The sequence below is a fragment of the Scyliorhinus torazame genome, chromosome 27, assembly GCF_047496885.1.
Source record: "Scyliorhinus torazame isolate Kashiwa2021f chromosome 27, sScyTor2.1, whole genome shotgun sequence".
NCBI lineage: Eukaryota > Metazoa > Chordata > Chondrichthyes > Carcharhiniformes > Scyliorhinidae > Scyliorhinus > Scyliorhinus torazame.
In genome coordinates, this window is record NC_092733.1 from 40387770 (window position 1) to 40412876 (window position 25107).

The 25107-nt window shown below is 60.4% G+C and overlaps 1 protein-coding gene across 1 annotated transcript in view; it reads left to right on the plus strand.

Annotated features, from left to right (window-relative positions):
• Window positions 1–25107, plus strand: part of LOC140403263 (EVI5-like protein) — a 572353-nt gene that overhangs the window by 278616 nt on the left and 268630 nt on the right. The gene's annotated exons all lie outside the window — the stretch shown is intronic.

Below are 25107 nucleotides of genomic sequence, written 5' to 3' on the forward strand. Positions count from 1 at the left end.
CCCGCAGACAGCATCGCGGTGACGCAGTCCGGGCAGAGTGTGTCGCAGACAGCATCGCGGTGACGCAGTCCGGGCAGAGTGTCCCGCAGACAGCATCATAGTGACGCAGTCCGGGCAGAGTGTGTCGCAGACAGCATCGCAGTGACGCAGTCCGGACAGAGTGTGTCGCAGACAGTATCACGGTGACGCAGTCCGGGCAGAGTGTCCCGCAGACAGCATCGCAGTGACGCAGTCCGGACAGAGTGTCCCGCAGACAGCATCGCGGTGACGCAGTCCGGGCAGAGTGTGTCGCAGACAGCATCGCAGTGACGCAGTCCGGGCAGAGTGTCCCACAGACAGCATCGCAGTGACGCAGTCCGGGCAGAGTGTGTCGCAGACAGCATCGCGGTGACGCAGTCCGGGCAGAGTGTGTCGCAGACAGCATCGCGGTGACGCAGTCCGGGCAGAGTGTCCCGCAGACAGCATCATAGTGACGCAGTACGGGCAGAGTGTGTCGCAGACAGCATCGCGGTGACGCAGTCCGGGCAGAGTGTGTCGCAGACAGCATCGCAGTGACGCAGTCCGGGCAGAGTGTCCCACAGACAGCATCGCGGTGACGCAGTCCGGACAGAGAGTCCCGCAGACAGCATCGCGGCGACACAGTCCGGGCAGAATGTGTCGCAGACAGCATCGCGGTGACGCAGTCCGGACAGAGTGTGTCGCAGACAGCATCGCAGTGACGCAGTCCGGGCAGAGTGTGTCGCAGACAGCATCGCGGTGACCCAGTCCGGACAGAGTGTGTCGCAGACAGCATCGCAGTGACGCAGTCCGGGCAGAGTGTCCCGCAGACAGCATCGCAGTGACGCAGTCCGGGCAGAGTGTGTCGCAGACAGCATCGCAGTGACGCATTCCGGGCAGAGTGTCCCGCAGACAGCATCGCAGTGACGCAGTCCGGGCAGAGTGTGTCGCAGACAGCATCGCAGTGACGCAGTCCGGGCAGAGAGTCCCGCAGACAGCATCGCGGTGACGCAGTCCGGGCAGAGTGTGTCGCAGACAGCATCGCGGTGACGCAGTCCGGGCAGAGTGTGTCGCAGACAGCATCGCGGTGACGCAGTCCGGGCAGAGTGTGTCGCAGACAGCATCGCAGTGACGCAGTCCGGGCAGAGTGTGTCGCAGACAGCATCGCAGTGACGCTGTCCGGGCAGAGTGTGTCGCAGACAGCATCGCGGTGACGCAGTCCGGGCAGAGTGTGTCGCAGACAGCATCGCAGTGACGCAGTCCGGGCAGAGTGTACCGCAGACAGCATCGCGGTGACGCAGTCCGGGCAGAGTGTGTCGCAGACAGCATCGCGGTGACTCAGTCCGGACAGAGTGTGTCGCAGACAGCATCGCAGTGACGCAGTCCGGGCAGAGTGTCCCGCAGACAGCATCGCGGTGACTCAGTCCGGACAGAGTGTCCCGCAGACAGCATCGCAGTGACACAGTCCGGGCAGAGTGTCCCGCAGACAGCATCACGGTGACTCAGTCCGGGCAGAGTGTGTCGCAGACAGCATCGCAGTGACGCAGTCCGGGCAGAGTGTCCCGCAGACAGCATCGCGGTGACGCAGTCCGGGCAGAGTGTGTCGCAGACAGCATCGCAGTGACGCAGTCCGGACAGAGTGTCCCGCAGACAGCATCGCAGTGACGCAGTCCGGGCAGAGAGTGTCGCAGACAGCATCGCAGTGACGCAGTCCGGACAGAGTGTCCCGCAGACAGCATCGCGGTGACGCAGTCCGGGCAGAGTGTGTCGCAGACAGCATCGCGGTGACGCAGTCCGGGCAGAGAGTCCCGCAGACAGCATCGCGGTGACGCAGTCCGGGCAGAGTGTGTCGCAGACAGCATCGCAGTGACGCAGTCCGGGCAGAGTGTCCCGCAGACAGCATCGCGGTGACGCAGTCCGGGCAGAGTGTGTCGCAGACAGCATCGCGGTGACGCAGTCCGGGCAGAGTGTCCCGCAGACAGCATCGCGGTGACGCAGTCCGGGCAGAGTGTCCCGCAGACAGCATCGCAGTGACACAGTCCGGGCAGAGTGTGTCGCAGACAGCATCGCAGTGACGCAGTCCGGGCAGAGTGTCCCGCAGACAGCATCGCAGTGACGCAGTCCGGACAGAGTGTCCCGCAGACAGCATCGCAGTGACGCAGTCCGGGCAGAGTGTGTCGCAGACAGCATCGCGGTGACGCAGTCCGGGCAGAGTGTCCCGCAGACAGCATCGCGGTGACGCAGTCCGGGCAGAGTGTGTCGCAGACAGCATCGCAGTGACGCAGTCCGGGCAGAGTGTGTCGCAGACAGCATCGCGGTGACGCAGTCCGGGCAGAGAGTGTCGCAGACTAGCATCGCAGTGACTCAGTCCGGGCAGAGTGTCCCGCAGACAGCATCGTGGTGACGCAGTCCGGACAGAGTGTCCCGCAGACAGCATCGCGGTGACACAGTCCGGGCAGAGGTCCCACAGACAGCATCGCAGTGACGCAGTCCGGGCAGAGTGTCCCGCAGACAGCATCGCAGTGACGCAGTCCGGGCAGAGTGTGTCGCAGACAGCATCGCAGTGACTCAGTCCGGGCAGAGTGTCCCGCAGACAGCATCGTGGTGACGCAGTCCGGACAGAGTGTCCCGCAGACAGCATCGCGGTGACGCAGTCCGGACAGAGTGTGTCGCAGACAGCATCGCAGTGACTCAGTCCGGGCAGAGTGTCCCGCAGACAGCATCGTGGTGACGCAGTCCGGACAGAGTGTCCCGCAGACAGCATCGCGGTGACGCATTCCGGGCAGAGTGTCCCGCAGACAGCATCGCAGTGACGCAGTCCGGACAGAGTGTCCCGCAGACAGCATCGCGGTGACTCAGTCCGGGCAGAGTGTGTCGCAGACAGCATCGCGGTGACGCAGTCCGGGCAGAGTGTCCCGCAGACAGCATCGCGGTGACACAGTCCGGGCAGAGTGTCCCGCAGACAGCATCGCGGTGACGCATTCCGGGCAGAGTGTCCCGCAGACAGCATCGCAGTGACGCAGTCCGGACAGAGTGTCCCGCAGACAGCATCGCGGTGACACAGTCCGGGCAGAGAGTCCCGCAGACAGCATCGCAGTGACGCAGTCCGGGCAGAGTGTGTCGCAGACAGCATCGCAGTGACGCAGTCCGGGCAGAGTGTCCCACAGACAGCATCGCAGTGACGCAGTCCGGGCAGAGTGTCCCGCAGACAGCATCGCAGTGACGCAGTCCGGGCAGAGTGTGTCGCAGACAGCATCGCGGTGACGCAGTCCGGACAGAGTGTCCCGCAGACAGCATCGCGGTGACGCAGTCCGGGCAGAGTGTGTCGCAGACAGCATCGCAGTGACGCAGTCCGGGCAGAGTGTGTCGCAGACAGCATCGCAGTGACGCAGTCCGGGCAGAGTGTCCCGCAGACAGCATCGCAGTGACGCAGTCCGGGCAGAGTGTCCCGCAGACAGCATCGCGGTGACGCAGTCCGGGCAGAGTGTCCCGCAGACAGCATCGCGGTGACGCAGTCCGGGCAGAGTGTCCCGCAGACAGCATCGCAGTGACGCAGTCCGGGCAGAGTGTGTCCCGCAGACAGCATCGCAGTGACGCAGTCCGGGCAGAGTGTGTCGCAGACAGCATCGCAGTGACGCAGTCCGGGCAGAGTGTCCCGCAGACAGCATCGCGGTGACTCAGTCCGGGCAGAGAGTCCCGCAGACAGCATCGCAGTGACGCAGTCCGGGCAGAGTGTGTCGCAGACAGCATCGCAGTGATGCAGTCCGGGCAGAGTGTCCCGCAGACAGCATTGCAGTGACGCAGTCCGGGCAGAGTGTCCCGCAGACAGCATCGCGGTGACGCAGTCCGGACAGAGTGTCCCGCAGACAGCATCGCGGTGACGCAGTCCGGGCAGAGTGTGTCGCAGACAGCATCGCAGTGACACAGTCCGGGCAGAGTGTCCCGCAGACAGCATCGCGGTGACGCAGTCCGGGCAGAGTGTCCCGCAGACAGCATCGCGGTGACGCAGTCCGGGCAGAGTGTCCCGCAGACAGCATCGCAGTGACGCAGTCCGGACAGAGTGTCCCGCAGACAGCATCGCGGTGACGCAGTCCGGGCAGAGTGTGTCGCAGACAGCATCGCGGTGACGCAGTCCGGTCAGAGTGTCCCGCAGACAGCATCGCAGTGACGCAGTCCGGACAGAGTGTCCCGCAGACAGCATCGCAGTGACGCAGTCCGGGCAGAGTGTCCCGCAGACAGCATCGCGGTGACGCATTCCGGGCAGAGTGTCCCGCAGACAGCATCGCAGTGACGCAGTCCGGGCAGAGTGTCCCGCAGACAGCATCGCGGTGACGCAGTCCGGGCAGAGTGTGTCGCAGACAGCATCGCAGTGACGCAGTCCGGGCAGAGTGTCCCGCAGACAGCATCGCGGTGACGCAGTCCGGGCAGAGTGTCCCGCAGACAGCATCGCGGTGACGCAGTCCGGGCAGAGAGTCCCGCAGACAGCATCGCAGTGACGCAGTCCGGGCAGAGTGTCCCGCAGACAGCATCGCGGTGACGCAGTCCGGGCAGAGTGTCCCGCAGACAGCATCGTAGTGACGCAGTCCGGGCAGAGTGTGTCGCAGACAGCATCGCAGTGACGCAGTCCGGGCAGAGTGTCCCGCAGACAGCATCGCAGTGACGCAGTCCGGGCAGAGTGTCCCGCAGACAGCATCGCAGTGACGCAGTCCGGGCAGAGTGTCCCGCAGACAGCATCGCAGTGACGCAGTCCGGGCAGAGTGTCCCGCAGACAGCATCGCGGTGACGCAGTCCGGGCAGAGTGTGTCGCAGACAGCATCGCGGTGACGCAGTCCGGGCAGAGTGTCCCGCAGACAGCATCATAGTGACGCAGTCCGGGCAGAGTGTGTCGCAGACAGCATCGCAGTGACGCAGTCCGGACAGTGTGTGTCGCAGACAGTATCGCGGTGACGCAGTCCGGGCAGAGTGTCCCGCAGACAGCATCGCAGTGACGCAGTCCGGACAGAGTGTCCCGCAGACAGCATCGCGGTGACGCAGTCCGGGCAGAGTGTGTCGCAGACAGCATCGCAGTGACGCAGTCCGGGCAGAGTGTCCCACAGACAGCATCGCAGTGACGCAGTCCGGGCAGAGTGTGTCGCAGACAGCATCGCGGTGACGCAGTCCGGGCAGAGTGTGTCGCAGACAGCATCGCGGTGACGCAGTCCGGGCAGAGTGTCCCGCAGACAGCATCATAGTGACGCAGTACGGGCAGAGTGTGTCGCAGACAGCATCGCGGTGACGCAGTCCGGGCAGAGTGTGTCGCAGGCAGCATCGCAGTGACGCAGTCCGGGCAGAGTGTCCCACAGACAGCATCGCGGTGACGCAGTCCGGACAGAGAGTCCCGCAGACAGCATCGCGGTGACGCAGTCCGGGCAGAGTGTGTCGCAGACAGCATCGCGGTGACGCAGTCCGGACAGAGTGTGTCGCAGACAGCATCGCAGTGACGCAGTCCGGGCAGAGTGTGTCGCAGACAGCATCGCGGTGACGCATTCCGGGCAGAGTGTCCCGCAGACAGCATCGCAGTGACGCAGTCCGGACAGAGTGTCCCGCAGACAGCATCGCGGTGACACAGTCCGGGCAGAGAGTCCCGCAGACAGCATCGCAGTGACGCAGTCCGGGCAGAGTGTGTCGCAGACAGCATCGCAGTGACGCAGTCCGGGCAGAGTGTCCCACAGACAGCATCGCAGTGACGCAGTCCGGGCAGAGTGTCCCGCAGACAGCATCGCAGTGACGCAGTCCGGGCAGAGTGTGTCGCAGACAGCATCGCGGTGACGCAGTCCGGACAGAGTGTCCCGCAGACAGCATCGCGGTGACGCAGTCCGGGCAGAGTGTGTCGCAGACAGCATCGCAGTGACGCAGTCCGGGCAGAGTGTGTCGCAGACAGCATCGCAGTGACGCAGTCCGGGCAGAGTGTCCCGCAGACAGCATCGCAGTGACGCAGTCCGGGCAGAGTGTCCCGCAGACAGCATCGCGGTGACGCAGTCCGGGCAGAGTGTCCCGCAGACAGCATCGCGGTGACGCAGTCCGGGCAGAGTGTCCCGCAGACAGCATCGCAGTGACGCAGTCCGGGCAGAGTGTGTCCCGCAGACAGCATCGCAGTGACGCAGTCCGGGCAGAGTGTGTCGCAGACAGCATCGCAGTGACGCAGTCCGGGCAGAGTGTCCCGCAGACAGCATCGCGGTGACTCAGTCCGGGCAGAGAGTCCCGCAGACAGCATCGCAGTGACGCAGTCCGGGCAGAGTGTGTCGCAGACAGCATCGCAGTGATGCAGTCCGGGCAGAGTGTCCCGCAGACAGCATCGCAGTGACGCAGTCCGGGCAGAGTGTCCCGCAGACAGCATCGCGGTGACGCAGTCCGGACAGAGTGTCCCGCAGACAGCATCGCGGTGACGCAGTCCGGGCAGAGTGTGTCGCAGACAGCATCGCAGTGACACAGTCCGGGCAGAGTGTCCCGCAGACAGCATCGCGGTGACGCAGTCCGGGCAGAGTGTCCCGCAGACAGCATCGCGGTGACGCAGTCCGGGCAGAGTGTCCCGCAGACAGCATCGCAGTGACGCAGTCCGGACAGAGTGTCCCGCAGACAGCATCGCGGTGACGCAGTCCGGGCAGAGTGTGTCGCAGACAGCATCGCGGTGACGCAGTCCGGTCAGAGTGTCCCGCAGACAGCATCGCAGTGACGCAGTCCGGACAGAGTGTCCCGCAGACAGCATCGCAGTGACGCAGTCCGGGCAGAGTGTCCCGCAGACAGCATCGCGGTGACGCATTCCGGGCAGAGTGTCCCGCAGACAGCATCGCAGTGACGCAGTCCGGGCAGAGTGTCCCGCAGACAGCATCGCGGTGACGCAGTCCGGGCAGAGTGTGTCGCAGACAGCATCGCAGTGACGCAGTCCGGGCAGAGTGTCCCGCAGACAGCATCGCGGTGACGCAGTCCGGGCAGAGTGTCCCGCAGACAGCATCGCGGTGACGCAGTCCGGGCAGAGAGTCCCGCAGACAGCATCGCAGTGACGCAGTCCGGGCAGAGTGTCCCGCAGACAGCATCGCGGTGACGCAGTCCGGGCAGAGTGTCCCGCAGACAGCATCGTAGTGACGCAGTCCGGGCAGAGTGTGTCGCAGACAGCATCGCAGTGACGCAGTCCGGGCAGAGTGTCCCGCAGACAGCATCGCAGTGACGCAGTCCGGGCAGAGTGTCCCGCAGACAGCATCGCAGTGACGCAGTCCGGGCAGAGTGTCCCGCAGACAGCATCGCAGTGACGCAGTCCGGGCAGAGTGTCCCGCAGACAGCATCGCGGTGACGCAGTCCGGGCAGAGTGTGTCGCAGACAGCATCGCGGTGACGCAGTCCGGGCAGAGTGTCCCGCAGACAGCATCATAGTGACGCAGTCCGGGCAGAGTGTGTCGCAGACAGCATCGCAGTGACGCAGTCCGGACAGTGTGTGTCGCAGACAGTATCGCGGTGACGCAGTCCGGGCAGAGTGTCCCGCAGACAGCATCGCAGTGACGCAGTCCGGACAGAGTGTCCCGCAGACAGCATCGCGGTGACGCAGTCCGGGCAGAGTGTGTCGCAGACAGCATCGCAGTGACGCAGTCCGGGCAGAGTGTCCCACAGACAGCATCGCAGTGACGCAGTCCGGGCAGAGTGTGTCGCAGACAGCATCGCGGTGACGCAGTCCGGGCAGAGTGTGTCGCAGACAGCATCGCGGTGACGCAGTCCGGGCAGAGTGTCCCGCAGACAGCATCATAGTGACGCAGTACGGGCAGAGTGTGTCGCAGACAGCATCGCGGTGACGCAGTCCGGGCAGAGTGTGTCGCAGACAGCATCGCAGTGACGCAGTCCGGGCAGAGTGTCCCACAGACAGCATCGCGGTGACGCAGTCCGGACAGAGAGTCCCGCAGACAGCATCGCGGTGACGCAGTCCGGGCAGAGTGTGTCGCAGACAGCATCGCGGTGACGCAGTCCGGACAGAGTGTGTCGCAGACAGCATCGCAGTGACGCAGTCCGGGCAGAGTGTGTCGCAGACAGCATCGCGGTGACCCAGTCCGGACAGAGTGTGTCGCAGACAGCATCGCAGTGACGCAGTCCGGGCAGAGTGTCCCGCAGACAGCATCGCAGTGACGCAGTCCGGGCAGAGTGTGTCGCAGACAGCATCGCAGTGACGCAGTCCGGGCAGAGTGTGTCGCAGACAGCATCGCAGTGACGCAGTCCGGGCAGAGTGTGTCGCAGACAGCATCGCAGTGACGCAGTCCGGGCAGAGAGTCCCGCAGACAGCATCGCGGTGACGCAGTCCGGGCAGAGTGTGTCGCAGACAGCATCGCGGTGACGCAGTCCGGGCAGAGTGTCCCGCAGACAGCATCGCGGTGACGCAGTCCGGGCAGAGTGTGTCGCAGACAGCATCGCGGTGACGCAGTCCGGGCAGAGTGTCCCGCAGACAGCATCGCAGTGACGCAGTCCGGGCAGAGTGTGTCGCAGACAGCATCGCAGTGACGCTGTCCGGGCAGAGTGTGTCGCAGACAGCATCGCGGTGACGCAGTCCGGGCAGAGTGTGTCGCAGACAGCATCGCAGTGACGCAGTCCGGGCAGAGTGTCCCGCAGACAGCATCGCGGTGACGCAGTCCGGGCAGAGTGTCCCGCAGACAGCATCGCGGTGACGCAGTCCGGGCAGAGTGTGTCGCAGACAGCATCGCGGTGACGCATTCCGGGCAGAGTGTCCCGCAGACAGCATCGCAGTGACGCAGTCCGGGCAGAGTGTCCCGCAGACAGCATCGCGGTGACGCAGTCCGGGCAGAGTGTGTCGCAGACAGCATCGCAGTGACGCAGTCCGGGCAGAGTGTCCCGCAGACAGCATCGCGGTGACGCAGTCCGGGCAGAGTGTCCCGCAGACAGCATCGCGGTGACGCAGTCCGGGCAGAGAGTCCCGCAGACAGCATCGCAGTGACGCAGTCCGGGCAGAGTGTCCCGCAGACAGCATCGCGGTGACGCAGTCCGGGCAGAGTGTCCCGCAGACAGCATCATAGTGACGCAGTCCGGGCAGAGTGTGTCGCAGACAGCATCGCAGTGACGCAGTCCGGGCAGAGTGTCCCGCAGACAGCATCGCAGTGACGCAGTCCGGGCAGAGTGTCCCGCAGACAGCATCGCAGTGACGCAGTCCGGGCAGAGTGTCCCGCAGACAGCATCGCAGTGACGCAGTCCGGGCAGAGTGTCCCGCAGACAGCATCGCGGTGACGCAGTCCGGACAGAGTGTGTCGCAGACAGCATCGCAGTGACGCAGTCCGGGCAGAGTGTGTCGCAGACAGCATCGCGGTGACCCAGTCCGGACAGAGTGTGTCGCAGACAGCATCGCAGTGACGCAGTCCGGGCAGAGTGTCCCGCAGACAGCATCGCAGTGACGCAGTCCGGGCAGAGTGTGTCGCAGACAGCATCGCAGTGACGCATTCCGGGCAGAGTGTCCCGCAGACAGCATCGCAGTGACGCAGTCCGGGCAGAGTGTGTCGCAGACAGCATCGCAGTGACGCAGTCCGGGCAGAGAGTCCCGCAGACAGCATCGCGGTGACGCAGTCCGGGCAGAGTGTGTCGCAGACAGCATCGCGGTGACGCAGTCCGGGCAGAGTGTCCCGCAGACAGCATCGCAGTGACGCAGTCCGGGCAGAGTGTCCCGCAGACAGCATCGCAGTGACGCAGTCCGGGCAGAGTGTCCCGCAGACAGCATCGCAGTGACGCAGTCCGGGCAGAGTGTCCCGCAGACAGCATCGCGGTGACGCAGTCCGGACAGAGTGTGTCGCAGACAGCATCGCAGTGACGCAGTCCGGGCAGAGTGTGTCGCAGACAGCATCGCGGTGACCCAGTCCGGACAGAGTGTGTCGCAGACAGCATCGCAGTGACGCAGTCCGGGCAGAGTGTCCCGCAGACAGCATCGCAGTGACGCAGTCCGGGCAGAGTGTGTCGCAGACAGCATCGCAGTGATGCATTCCGGGCAGAGTGTCCCGCAGACAGCATCGCAGTGACGCAGTCCGGGCAGAGTGTGTCGCAGACAGCATCGCAGTGACGCAGTCCGGGAAGAGAGTCCCGCAGACAGCATCGCGGTGACGCAGTCCGGGCAGAGTGTGTCGCAGACAGCATCGCGGTGACGCAGTCCGGGCAGAGTGTGTCGCAGACAGCATCGCGGTGACGCAGTCCGGGCAGAGTGTCCCGCAGACAGCATCGCAGTGACGCAGTCCGGGCAGAGTGTGTCGCAGACAGCATCGCAGTGACGCTGTCCGGGCAGAGTGTGTCGCAGACAGCATCGCGGTGACGCAGTCCGGGCAGAGTGTGTCGCAGACAGCATCGCAGTGACGCAGTCCGGGCAGAGTGTACCGCAGACAGCATCGCGGTGACGCAGTCCGGGCAGAGTGTGTCGCAGACAGCATCGCGGTGACTCAGTCCGGACAGAGTGTGTCGCAGACAGCATCGCAGTGACGCAGTCCGGGCAGAGTGTCCCGCAGACAGCATCGCGGTGACTCAGTCCGGACAGAGTGTCCCGCAGACAGCATCGCAGTGACACAGTCCGGGCAGAGTGTCCCGCAGACAGCATCACGGTGACTCAGTCCGGGCAGAGTGTGTCGCAGACAGCATCGCAGTGACGCAGTCCGGGCAGAGTGTCCCGCAGACAGCATCGCGGTGACGCAGTCCGGGCAGAGTGTGTCGCAGACAGCATCGCAGTGACGCAGTCCGGACAGAGTGTCCCGCAGACAGCATCGCAGTGACGCAGTCCGGGCAGAGAGTGTCGCAGACAGCATCGCAGTGACGCAGTCCGGACAGAGTGTCCCGCAGACAGCATCGCGGTGACGCAGTCCGGGCAGAGTGTGTCGCAGACAGCATCGCGGTGACGCAGTCCGGGCAGAGAGTCCCGCAGACAGCATCGCGGTGACGCAGTCCGGGCAGAGTGTGTCGCAGACAGCATCGCAGTGACGCAGTCCGGGCAGAGTGTCCCGCAGACAGCATCGCGGTGACGCAGTCCGGGCAGAGTGTGTCGCAGACAGCATCGCGGTGACGCAGTCCGGGCAGAGTGTCCCGCAGACAGCATCGCGGTGACGCAGTCCGGGCAGAGTGTCCCGCAGACAGCATCGCAGTGACACAGTCCGGGCAGAGTGTGTCGCAGACAGCATCGCAGTGACGCAGTCCGGGCAGAGTGTCCCGCAGACAGCATCGCAGTGACGCAGTCCGGACAGAGTGTCCCGCAGACAGCATCGCAGTGACGCAGTCCGGGCAGAGAGTGTCGCAGACAGCATCGCTGTGACGCAGTCCGGGCAGAGTGTGTCGCAGACAGCATCGCGGTGACGCAGTCCAGGCAGAGTGTCCCGCAGACAGCATCGCGGTGACGCAGTCCGGGCAGAGTGTCCCGCAGACAGCATCGCGGTGACGCAGTCCGGGCAGAGTGTCCCGCAGACAGCATCGCGGTGACGCAGTCCGGGCAGAGTGTCCCGCAGACAGCATCGCGGTGACGCAGTCCGGGCAGAGTGTGTCGCAGACAGCATCGCGGTGACGCAGTCCGGGCAGAGTGTGTCGCAGACAGCATCGCAGTGACGCAGTCCGGGCAGAGTGTCCCGCAGACAGCATCGCAGTGACTCAGTCCGGGCAGAGTGTCCCGCAGACAGCATCGCGGTAACGCAGTCCGGGCAGAGTGTGTCGCAGACAGCATCGCAGTGACGCAGTCCGGGCAGAGTGTCCCGCAGACAGCATCGCAGTGACGCAGTCCGGGCAGAGTGTCCCGCAGACAGCATCGCGGTAACGCAGTCCGGGCAGAGTGTGTCGCAGACAGCATCGCAGTGACGCAGTCCGGGCAGAGTGTCCCGCAGACAGCATCGCGGTGACGCAGTCCGGGCAGAGTGTCCCGCAGACAGCATCGCAGTGACGCAGTCCGGGCAGAGTGTGTCGCAGACAGCATCGCAGTGACGCATTCCGGGCAGAGTGTCCCACAGACAGCATCGCAGTGACGCAGTCCGGGCAGAGTGTGTCGCAGACAGCATCGCAGTGACGCAGTCCGGGCAGAGTGTCCCGCAGACAGCATCGCAGTGACGCAGTCCGGGCAGAGTGTCCCACAGACAGCATCGCGGTGACGCAGTCCGGGCAGAGTGTGTCGCAGACAGCATCGCGGTGACGCAGTCCGGGCAGAGTGTCCCGCAGACAGCATCGCAGTGACGCAGTCCGGGCAGAGTGTCCCGCAGACAGCATCGCGGTAACGCAGTCCGGGCAGAGTGTCCCGCAGACAGCATCGCGGTGACGCAGTCCGGGCAGAGTGTGTCGCAGACAGCATCGCGGTGACGCAGTCCGGACAGAGTGTGTCGCAGACAGCATCGCGGTGACGCAGTCCGGGCAGAGTGTGTCGCAGACAGCATCGCGGTAACGCAGTCCGGGCAGAGTGTCCCGCAGACAGCATCGCGGTGACGCAGTCCGGGCAGAGTGTGTCGCAGACAGCATCGCAGTGACGCAGTCCGGGCAGAGTGTCCCGCAGACAGCATCGCGGTGACGCAGTCCGGGCAGAGTGTGTCGCAGACAGCATCGCGGTGACGCAGTCCGGGCAGAGTGTCCCGCAGACAGCATCGCAGTGACACAGTCCGGGCAGAGTGTGTCGCAGACAGCATTGCGGTGACGCAGTCCGGGCAGAGTGTCCCACAGACAGCATCGGGGTGACTCAGTCCGGGCAGAGTGTCCTGCAGACAGCATCGCAGTGACGCAGTCCGGGCAGAGAGTCCCGCAGACAGCATCGCAGTGACGCAGTCCGGGCAGAGTGTGTCGCAGACAGCATCGCAGTGACACAGTCCGGGCAGAGTGTCCCGCAGACAGCATCGCAGTGACGCAGTCCGGGCAGAGTGTGTCGCAGACAGCATCGCGGTGACGCAGTCCGGGCAGAGTGTCCTGCAGACAGCATTGCAGTGACGCAGTCCGGGCAGAGTGTCCCGCAGACAGCATCACGGTGACGCAGTCCGGGCAGAGTGTCCCGCAGACAGCATCGCGGTGACGCAGTCCGGGCAGAGTGTCCCGCAGACAGCATCGCGGTGACGCAGTCCGGGCAGAGTGTGTCGCAGACAGCATCGCGGTGACGCATTCCGGGCAGAGTGTCCCGCAGACAGCATCGCAGTGACGCAGTCCGGGCAGAGTGTCCGGCAGACAGCATCGCGGTGACGCAGTCCGGGCAGAGTGTCCCGCAGACAGCATCGCGGTGACGCAGTCCGGGCAGTGTGTCCCGCAGACAGCATCGCAGTGACGCAGTCCGGACAGAGTGTGTCGCAGACAGCATCGCGGTGACGCAGTCCGGGCAGAGTGTCCCGCAGACAGCATCGCGGTGACGCAGTCCGGACAGAGTGTGTCGCAGACAGCATCGCAGTGACGCAGTCCGGGCAGAGTGTGTCGCAGACAGCATCGCAGTGACGCAGTCCGGGCAGAGTGTCCCGCAGACAGCATCGCAGTGACGCAGTCCGGGCAGAGTGTCCCGCAGACAGCATCGCGGTGACGCAGTCCGGGCAGAGTGTCCCGCAGACAGCATCGCAGTGACGCAGTCCGGACAGAGTGTGTCGCAGACAGCATCGCAGTGACGCAGTCCGGACAGAGTGTGTCGCAGACAGCATCGCAGTGACGCAGTCCGGGCAGAGTGTCCCGCAGACAGCATCGCGGTGACTCAGTCCGGGCAGAGTGTGTCGCAGACAGCATCGCAGTGACGCAGTCCGGGCAGAGTGTCCCGCAGACAGCATCGCAGTGACGCAGTCCGGGCAGAGTGTCCCGCAGACAGCATCGCAGTGACGCAGTCCGGGCAGAGTGTCCCGCAGACAGCATCGCAGTGACGCAGTCCGGACAGAGTGTCCCGCAGACAGCATCGCGGTGACGCAGTCCGGGCAGAGTGTCCCGCAGACAGCATCGCGGTGACGCAGTCCGGGCAGAGTGTGTCGCAGACAGCATCGCAGTGACGCAGTCCGGACAGAGAGTCCCGCAGACAGCATCGCAGTGACGCAGTCCGGACAGAGAGTCCCGCAGACAGCATCGCAGTGACGCAGTCCGGGCAGAGTGTGTCGCAGACAGCATCGCAGTGACGCAGTCCGGACAGAGAGTGTCGCAGACAGCATCGCGGTGACGCAGTCCGGGCAGAGTGTCCCGCAGACAGCATCGCGGTGACGCAGTCCGGGCAGAGTGTCCCGCAGACAGCATCGCGGTGACGCAGTCCGGGCAGAGTTTGTCGCAGACAGCATCGCAGTGACGCAGTCCGGGCAGAGTGTCCCACAGACAGCATCGCAGTGACGCAGTCCGGGCAGAGTGTGTCGCAGACAGCATCGCAGTGACGCAGTCCGGGCAGAGTGTCCCGCAGACAGCATCGCAGTGACGCAGTCCAGGCAGAGTGTCCCGCAGACAGCATCGCGGTGACGCAGTCCGGGCAGAGTGTCCCGCAGACAGCATCGCAGTGACACAGTCCGGGCAGAGTGTCCCGCAGACAGCATCGCGGTGACGCAGTCCGGGCAGAGTGTGTCGCAGACAGCATCGCGGTGACGCAGTCCGGGCAGAGTGTCCCGCAGACAGCATCGCAGTGACGCAGTCCGGGCAGAGTGTCCCGCAGACAGCATCGCAGTGACGCAGTCCGGGCAGAGTGTCCCGCAGACAGCATCGCAGTGACGCAGTCCGGGCAGAGTGTCCCGCAGACAGCATCGCAGTGACGCAGTCCGGGCAGAGTGTCCCGCAGACAGCATCGCAGTGACGCAGTCCGGGCAGAGTGTCCCGCAGACAGCATCGCAGTGACGCAGTCCGGGCAGAGTGTGTCGCAGACAGCATCGCAGTGACGCAGTCCGGGCAGAGTGTCCCGCAGATAGCATCGCAGTGACGCAGTCCGGGCAGAGTGTCCCGCAGACAGCATCGCGGTGACGCAGTCCGGGCAGAGTGTGTCGCAGACAGCATCGCAGTGACGCAGTCCGGGCAGAGTGTCCCGCAGACAGCAGCGCAGTGACGCAGTCCGGGCAGAGTGTGTCGCAGACAGCATCGCAATGACGCAGTCCGGGCAGAGTGTCCCGCAGACAGCATCGCAGTGACGCAGTCCGGGCAGAGTGTCCCGCAGACAGCATCGCGGTGACGCAGTCCGGGCAGAGTGTCCCGCAGACAGCATCGCAGTGACGCAGTCCGGGCAGAGTGTCCCGCAGACAGCATCGCAGTGACGCAGTCCGGGCAGAGTGTCCCGCAGACAGCATCGCGGTGACGCAGTCCGGGCAGAGTGTCCCGCAGACAGCATCGCAGTGACGCAGTCCGGGCAGAGTGTGTCGCAGACAGCATCGCGGTGACTCAGTCCGGGCAGAGTGTGTCGCAGACAGCATCGCAGTGACGCAGTCTGGGCAGAGTGTCCCGCAGACAGCATCGCGGTGACGCATTCCGGGCAGAGTGTCCCGCAGACAGCATCGCAGTGACGCAGTCCGGGCAGAGTGTCCCGCAGACAGCATCGCAGTGACGCAGTCCGGACAGAGTGTCCCGCAGACAGCATCGCAGTGACGCAGTCCGGACAGAGTGTGTCGCAGACAGCATCGCAGTGACGCAGTCCGGGCAGAGTGTGTCGCAGACAGCATCGCGGTGACGCAGTCCGGGCAGAGTGTGTCGCAGACAGCATCGCGGTGACGCAGTCCGGGCAGAGTGTCCCGCAGACAGCATCGCGGTGACGCAGTCCGGGCAGAGTGTGTCGCAGACAGCATCGCAGTGACGCAGTCCGGGCAGAGTGTCCCGCAGACAGCATCGCGGTGACGCAGTCCGGGCAGAGTGTCCCGCAGACAGCATCGCGGTGACGCAGTCCGGGCAGAGTGTGTCGCAGACAGCATCGCGGTGACGCAGTCCGGGCAGAGTGTCCCGCAGACAGCATCGCAGTGACACAGTCCGGGCAGAGTGTCCCGCAGACAGCATCGCGGTGACGCAGTCCGGGCAGAGTGTCCCGCAGACAGCATCGCAGTGACGCAGTCCGGGCAGAGTGTCCCGCAGACAGCATCGCGGTGACGCAGTCCGGGCAGAGTGTGTCGCAGACAGCATCGCGGTGACGCAGTCCGGGCAGAGTGTGTCGCAGACAGCATCGCGGTGACGCAGTCCGGGCAGAGTGTCCCACAGACAGCATCGCAGTGACGCAGTCCGGGCAGAGTGTCCCGCAGACAGCATCGCGGTGACGCAGTCCGGGCAGAGTGTCCCGCAGACAGCATCGCAGTGACGCAGTCCGGGCAGAGTGTCCCGCAGACAGCATCGCAGTGACGCAGTCCGGGCAGAGTGTGTCGCAGACAGCATCGCAGTGACACAGTCCGGGCAGAGTGTCCCGCAGACAGCATCGCGGTGACGCAGTCCGGGCAGAGTGTCCCGCAGACAGCATCGCGGTGACGCAGTCCGGACAGAGTGTGTCGCAGACAGCATCGCAGTGACGCAGTCCGGGCAGAGTGTCCCGCAGACAGCATCGCGGTGACGCAGTCCGGACAGAGTGTGTCGCAGACAGTATCGCGGTGACGCAGTCCGGGCAGAGAGTCCCGCAGACAGCATCGCGGTGACGCAGTCCGGGCAGAGTGTGGTTTAGTGCCCGCAGTTTTGCTGGTCTTGTCAGTTGGTTCGATTGTGACTTGTTTAAAACTTTTTTAGCACTGTGGAATGAATTGCTAATGAGCACATTTCACTCGTACGAAGATAGGAAATAGGAGCACTCCAGAGGTTACAGCTGGGATGTCTGCTGTGCCGTGAATTGACATTGACCTTGTGTGAGCTGCTGGACGGTTTTGTTTGATTGAAGTGGACTGAATGAGTATCCCACCAGTGTTGTACCTGATGAAATGCATCAGTCTGGTGTCCAGGAGTCAATCCAAGGGAACCAGTTTGGCTCACCTCGTACGAGTGTGAGAATATGTTATTACCACATACTAATTGCTGTCTATCTTTGTCCCAGTGCATCTGTCTCCAAGCGAATCACGACGGTAAACTTCTGAAGTGCAGTGGCTGTTCTTCGAACCAGAGAGTGCAGAAGCGGGCCATTCGGCCCATCAAATCTGCACCGACCCTCTGAATGAGCACCCACTCGCCCGTAACCCCATAACTCGCTAACTTGTACATCCCTGGACACTAAGGGCAATTTATCATGGCCAATTCACCTAACCTGCACATCTTCGGACTGTGGGAGGAAACCGGAGCACCCGGAGGAAACCCACGCACACACAGGGAGAACGTGCAGACTCCGCACAGACATGATGTGGAGATGGCGGCGTTGGTCTGGGGTGAGCACAGTAAGAAGTCTGACAACACCAGGTTAAAGTCCAACAGGTTTATTTGGAATCACTGGCTTTCGGAGCGCAGCTCCTTCCTCAGGTGACTCGCCTGAGGAAGGAGCTGCGGTCCGAAAGCTAGTGATTCCGAGCAAGCCTGTTGAACTTTAACCTGGTGTCGTCAGGCTGTTCACACAGACAGTCCCCCGAGGCTGGAATTGAACCCAGAGCCCTGGAGCTGGGAGGCAGCAGTGCTAACTCCCGTGCTCTTTTGTGTGGATTTCTCTTCAGGTTTTGATGGCTCCTGTCAGCTGAACCATTTCTTGCAGTCGATGCTCCTAAATTCGCCCTCTTCACTGATGTGAAGACTGAAGCATCGCCTTTGTTCCCCACTCGCTGCACCGTTTACAGCAGCCGCTTATTTGGGGCCTGCACCATCCTCTTCAGCCTGGAGCCGAGTTTCCAACTCATCTTTGTTCCATCCTCCATCGCGCTGACTGCCTGGGTCCACCTTCAGCTGGGACTCTCACCTCCACCCTTTGCCCCCTCCAGATGTGACAGCTGTCGTGTCAGCGTTTATGGCCCGTAAAACTCATTCAAAGCTGCTCCGTGTTCTACCAAGTCCGGCTCACTCGACATCTCCTGTAGTCGCTGAGTTCTGTTGATTCCCAGCTCATCACTATCTCAACTTCTCAATCTCATTTACAAGTCACACCATGGCCTCATTCTTCTGCAGAGCTTGGCTCCTCCCTCTATACTGCTCCTGTCACATTCCACTTATTCTAGCTCCTTCCGCATACACCTGCCATCGCTGGCCACCTCTGCAGCTGGTTGGAACCCGCCACCTTCAACCCCTGCACCATAAACCCCCACCCGTGATCAAGCTTTTCAATCACTTTTTGTAAATTAACTTCAGGGCATCCAATTATTGTTTTCCAATTAAGGGGCAATTTAGCGTGGCCAATCCACCTACCCTGCACATCTTTGGGTTGTGGGGGTGAAACCCTGGCAGACACTGGGAGAATGTGCAAACTCCACACGGACAGTGACCCGCGGCCTGGATCGAACCTGGGACCTCTGCGCCGTGAGGGAGCAGTGCTAACCGCTGCGCCCCAAGCTTTTATTTACAATTCCCACTATCTCCTCCTCAGCTTGTTGCCTACTTTAATTGCACCCCACCCAGCTCATTAGAACATAAGAACATAAGAACTAGGAGCAGGAGTAGGCCATCTGGCCCCTCGAGCCTGCTCCGCCATTCAATGAGACCATGGCTGATCTTTTGTGGACTCAGCTCCACTTTCCGGCCCGAACACCATAACCCTTAATCCCTTTATTCTTCAAAAAACTATCTATCTTTATCTTAAACACATTTAATGAAGGAGCCTCTACTGCTTCACTGAGCAAGGAATTCCATAGATTCACAACCCTTTAGGTGAAGAAGTTCCTCCTAAACTCAGTCCTAAATCTACTTCCCCTTATTTTGAGGCTATGCCCCCTAGTTCTGCTTTCACCCGCCAGTGGAAACACTTCTCCCTATGTAAGGAGTTTGTATAAATGCATGCTGGTGATCAAAGCATTCATGCTTTGATCACCAGCATGCATTTATACAAACTCCTTACCTACAACTTTTGAGGCAGTTGCCCGCACACAGGATTGCTGATGCAAAATTGGCAACCATGGCAACAATTATTCAAAATTCCTGCCCACAGTAAAATATTTCTGTTTGCAAACTCTCCTTGATGTTGGAGAAGGAAGCGCCCAGCCCTGCGCGTGGCAGGGTGGCACTGTGGTTAACATGGCGCCACGGACCCGGGTTCGATTCCGGCTTCTGCCGACTGTCTGTGCGGAGTCTGCACGTCCTCCCCGTGTCTGCGGGGGTTTCCTCCGGGTGCTCCGGTTTCCTCCCACAGGCCAAAGATGGGCAGGTTAGGCGGATTGGCCGTGATAAATTGCCCCTTAGTGTCTAAAGATGTGCAGGTTAGGTGGGGTTACAGGGATAGGGTGGGGTGTGGGACTTAAATGGGGGGCTCTTTCACAGGGGTCGGTGCAGACTCGATGGGCTGAATGGTCTCCTGTCCTGTCGGGGTTCTATGGCTTCTCCTTGTAATGAGAACATCGAGCAGCATTGCTGCTGGCAAAGAGTAAAATCACCAACAATGGCTGTTCTGTTTTAATTGGCTTTTTACCACGGAGAAGTGACGATGTGTTACAAACGGCCTTTCTCCCTTTTGCTTTTCGAGCTCAGACGGCGAGGCTGTCATATAAATGCAGGCTTATCAAGTACTTGCAGCCTGGCATACGGCTTCGAGCAGGGGAAGGAATTCTTTGGCACCGATGGCCTTTCAAACTTTGCCTTCAGACACTGGCACCAGTCCGAGCTTCCAAAAGCGACTCAACAGGAAGGCGGCCCATTATTGCAGGAAGTGACAACTAACATACAACAGAGAGAAGGAGCCCAATAGAGAAATCTGACCCTGCTTACTGTTAAGGTCCAGCGTTTAGAGAACCCCAAAGTGTCTCTTGGAGTTCCCATGACCCTGAACTTTGAAGTTATTGTGGTTATGGGGAGCACACGGGCCTGCCTTTCAGGGTTACAGTACGTTTAAATTGAACCAATGTTTATTTATGAAACCAGTTAACACTTTATAGACCCACAGTAAACATCTTAACAACTATCAACACCAATAAATCCCCAAAGAATACCGTACTCTACAGATAACCCTTAATAAATTCCAAATAACATCCAGAAGACAAAAGATCCTTTTTAACACAGAGATCAGGTTTAAATTCTCTAATGAGAGCAGTTATTATCATAGATTATCATAGAATTTACAGTGCAGAAGGAGGCCATTCAGCCCATCTAGTCTGCACCGGCTCTTGGAAAGAGCACCCTACCCAAGCCCACACCTCCACCCTATCCCCATAACCCAGTAACCCCACCCAACACGAAGGGCAACTTTGGACACAAAGGGCAATTTATCACGGCCAATCCACCTAACCTGCACATCTTTGGACTGTGGGATGAAACCGGAGCACCCGGAGGAAACCCACGCACACACGGGGAGGATGTGCAGACTCCGCACAGACAGTGACCCAAGCCAGAATCGAACCTGGGACCCTGGAGCTGTGAAGCAATTGTGCTAACCACTGTGCTACCGTGCTGCCCTGAAATCACCCAAATGAACATTCTTTAGCTTGTAGAGGGATCCATGCACAACTGCTGGCTTTCACTGCAGCTCTTGTCTCTGAAAACAAAACTAAAACCTCACTCTGTAGCAGGCTGCTCAAAAACAAAGTAAAGCAGAGAGTCCAGCTCCACCCACTCTCTGACATCACTGATTAACACCCATTTCTTAAAGGTACTCTCACATGACATTACATACAGCTGGGGATTTCTTTGCAAATTGCCCACTTTGCAAACGTATGCTTTAAACTTAAACCTTGTTGCCAATTAGCTTGATGGGTCCAGAGGCCTGATGCCCACTCGGAGCCGCGTCGAGTCTCCCTGGACTCTGCTGGATGGCTGCAGCAGTCCGCTTCATTCCTGTGTTTGCTGTCTTCCTCACAACAGCTCAACGGGAACGGCAACTGGGACAGAGGGTTTTGTTGATTTGTGCCCAGTAGGAACTGGATTCAGTTTGTTGTTTAAAAAAAAATAGAAATTTGACTGAAATAGATGAATTCCCCAGGGAGGCGAAGGCAGCAGCGTCCAGCTGGTCTGCATTTCAATTTGTAGCCTCGAGCTGCAAACTGTTAAGTTTTACAAAAACGTAGCACCTTGCCAGCTTGGTTGAATATTCGCTAATTGCCGGCATTGCTGTAAATTGCAAGCCATCTGCTGTTGTCAAAGATTCAGTGGAGTGGACATGAACGAAAACTTTGTGTTTATAAAGGAGTTTGAGCCTCTCCCAATCGCTTGATTGGGCATTCCTTTCCGACATGCTCCGAATTGTATAGATCGTACAGCAGCCTTTCACACACAGGACGGTCGGGAAAAACAGTGAGCTGAGTGCGCAATTCATTTCCATTCTGATAGAACAGGGCGATTGGGGGGGGGGGGGGTTTGGGGGGTAGGGGGTGTTTGGGGGGTAGGTGTGTTTGGGAGGGCAGGGGGTGATTGGGGATGTAGGTGTGTTTGGGGGGGTAGGGGGTGTTTGGGGGGGGTAGGTGTGTTTTGGGGGTAGGTGTGTTTGGGGGGATAGGGGGTGTTGGGGGGAAAGGGGGTGTTGGGGGGAAAGGGGGTGTTGGGGGGATAGGGGGTGTTGGGGGGATAGGGGGTGTTGGGGGGATAGGGGGTGTTGGGGGATAGGGGGTGTTGGGGGGATAGGCGGTGTTGGGGGGATAGGGGTGTGTTTGGGGGGATAGGGGTGTTTGGGGGGTAGGGGGTAATTGGGGGGTAGGAGTGATTGGGGGTTAGGGGGTGATTGGGGGGGCAGGTGTTGGTGGGATGAGGTGGGTTTTGGACAGGTTGAGGCGGTCCGGGGGAGGGGGGGTTTGGGCTGGTTGAGGGAGTCCAGGGAGGGGGGGATGGGTTTCGGACTAGTTGGGGGAGTTTGGGGGGTGGGGATGGGTTTTGGACAGGTTGAGGGGTCTGGGTGGGGGTTGTTGGGCAGGTTGAGGGGGTCCGGGGAGGTGGAGCTGTTGGGCAGGTTGGGGGGATCCGGGGAGTGGGGGTTGTTGGGCAGGTTGAGGGGGTCTGGGTGGGGGTGGGATGGGTTTTGGACAGGTTGAGGGGGTCTGGGTGGGGATGGGTTTTGGACAGGTTGAGGGGGTCTGGGTGGGGATGGGTTTTGGACAGGTTGAGGGGGTCTGGGTGGGGGTGGGTTTTGGACAGGTTGAGGGGGTCTGGGCGGGGGTGGGGATGGGTTTTGGACAGGTTGAGGGGGTCTGGACGGGGGTGGGGATGGGTTTTGGACAGGTTGAGGGGGTCTGGGTGGGGGTGGGTTTTGGACAGGTTGAGGGGTTCTGGGTGGGGGTGGGGATGGGTTTTGGACAGGTTGAGGGGGTCTGGGCGGGGGTGGGGATGGATTTTGGACAGGTTGAGGGGGTCTGGGTGGGGGTGGGGATGGGTTTTGGACAGGTTGAGGGGGTCTGGGTGGGGATGGGTTTTGGACAGGTTGAGGGGGTCTGGGTGGGGGTGGGGATGGGTTTTGGACAGGTTGAGGGGGTCTGGGTGGGGATGGGTTTTGGACAGGTTGAGGGGGTCTGGGTGGGGGTGGGGATGGGTTTTGGACAGGTTGAGGGGGTCTGGGTGGGGGTGGGTTTTGGACAGGTTTTGGGGGTGGGGATGGGTTTTGGACAGGTTGAGGGGGTCTGGGCGGGGGTGGGGATGGGTTTTGGACAGGTTGAGGGGGTCTGGGCGGGGGTGGGGATGGGTTTTGGACAGGTTGAGGGGGTCTGGGTGGGGATGGGTTTTGGACAGGTTGAGGGGGTCTGGGTGGGGATGGGTTTTGGACAGGTTGAGGGGGTCTGGGCGGGGGTGGGGATGGGTTTTGGACAGGTTGAGGGGGTCTGGGTGGGGGTGGGGGTGGGGATGGGTTTTGGACAGGTTGAGGGGGTCTGGGCGGGGGTGGGGATGGGTTTTGGACAGGTTGAGGGGGTCCGGGGAGGGGGGTTGTTGGGCAGGTTGAGGGGGTCTGGGTGGGGATGGGTTTTGGACAGGTTGAGGGGGTCTGGGTGGGGGTGGGGATGGGTTTTGGACAGGTTGAGGGGGTCTGGGTGGGGGTGTGGATGGGTTTTGGACAGGTTGAGGGGGTCTGGGCGGGGATGGGTTTTGGACAGGTTGAGGGGGTCCGGGGAGGGGGGTTGTTGGGCAGGCTGAGGGGGGTTTGGGGGGTGCGTGCTGCCGTTGCTGTTCTCAGCTCAGTTTTAGCGGTATAAAGCTGCCTTGGGCTGTGGGCCAATGTGCACGTTCCCTGCACAAGGTGGCGCTGTCGCCTGCTGCGTTTGCCGCTTCTCGTGTCGACTCAGCTCTTCCTGTGTTTACTCGTGGCCCGGAGTTTACAGCTTTTCAACATCCGTCACATCACTTTTGGCAGCTGTACATGCAGTGTTCAAGGTGGACACCTGGAGATGGCTGTCTGTCTGCTGAGGCACTCCCCTCACAGTATGGCCTTGCAATTCCAAATGACAAAAGACAGTAACCACACTGGAAAAAGCTTGGGATTGTCCACTGAAGTGTGATTCGATTGTTAATGGTGTGTGATGAGTCTGATTACTGCCCAACCCTCCCGGTACTGATGATGTGAGGGTAGAGTCCTTCGCAATTTAATTGGAGTTGATTTTGTTTTTTCCTTCATGAAATGTGAGCGACTGGCTCGGCCAGCACTGATGGATCATCCCTAAGTGGTTTAAAAAAATATAATTTAAATAAACATCTTTAAAACCAACAATTTTTAAGTCTCTTAATCCCATCTTTCTTTGCCTCTCGCGCTGAACCCGCGCTGCTGGCTTGCCTTGGTCTGCTTTCAAAGCCAGCGATTTAGCCCTGTGCTAAACAGCTAAACAGATTCAGACTCTGGCTTCCGTAAGTTCATAAGAAAAGGAGCAGAATTAGGGATCTTGGGGTCCACGTAATGTCATGTGAGAATGCCTTTAAGAAATGGGTGTGCATATAAATATCTGTAGTGAGAGTACCTTTAAGAAATGGGTTTTACTACTGCAGTGATGTCAGAGAGTGGGCGGAGTTGGGCTGTCTGTCAGCTTGTTACTTTCATTTTAGGCTGTTTGCTGCAGGGTGTGTTTTAGTTTCGTTTTCAGTGTTGGAGCTGAAGCCAGACCAAGCAGGTGTACTGCTGTTCTCTCTGCCATCAAAAGATTATCTCTTGAGCATTTGGTGAATTCAGAATTATAAATGTTTTCAGTGGTGACTTTAACCTGATGTGCTTCTGGTAAAGGTTTTGTTTTGAAGTCGTATGGATGTTAAAAGGAAAGCTTAAAGGATTACTTAGTGTTGTAGTCTTTGGGGGTTGTATTTGAATTGATGGTTGCTAAGATGTTCACTGTATGTTTTGAAAAGGTTAACTTGAGTTCATAGAATAAACATTGTTTTGCTTTAAAAAATACTTTTCCATTTCTGCTGTCCCACACCTGTAGAGTGGGCCGTGTGCTCCCCATACCACAATCTAGTAAAAGTCGTGGGTCAGGTGAACTCCATGATACACTTTGGGGTTCTCGAAACCCTGACCCATAACAGTACATAGATCCTCAAAGTTGCCACCCAGGTTGATAGGGTTGTTAAGAAGGCGTATGGTGTGTTGGCTTTCATTAACAGGGGGATTGAGTAGAGCCGCGAGGTTTTGCTGCAGCTTTATAAAACCCTGGTTAGACCACACTTGGAATATTGTGTCCAGTTCTGATTGCCTCATTAGAGAAAGGATGTGGATGCTTTGGAGAGGGTGCAGAGGAGATTTACCAGGATGCTGCCTGGTATGGAGGGCATGTCTTATGAAGAAAGGTTGAGGGAGAACATCGAACATTACAGCGCAGTACAGGCCCTTCGGCCCTCGATGTTGCGCCGACCTGTGAAACCACTCTAAAGCCCATCTACACTATTCCCTTATCGTCCATATGTCTATCCAATGACCATTTGAATGTCCTTAATGTTGGCGAGTCCACTACTGTTGCAGGCAGCGCATTCCACACCCTTACTACTCTCTGAGTAAAGAACCTACCTCTGACATCTGTCCTATATCTATCTCCCCTCAATCGGCTAGGGCTAGGGCTTTTCTCACTGGAGCAAAGAAGGCAGAGAGGTATTCCAAAATATTCCAAGTGTGATCTCCCTAGAGTACCTCGCGACTCTGAAACTCAATCCCCCTGTTAATGAAAGCCAACACACCAAACGCCTTCTTAAC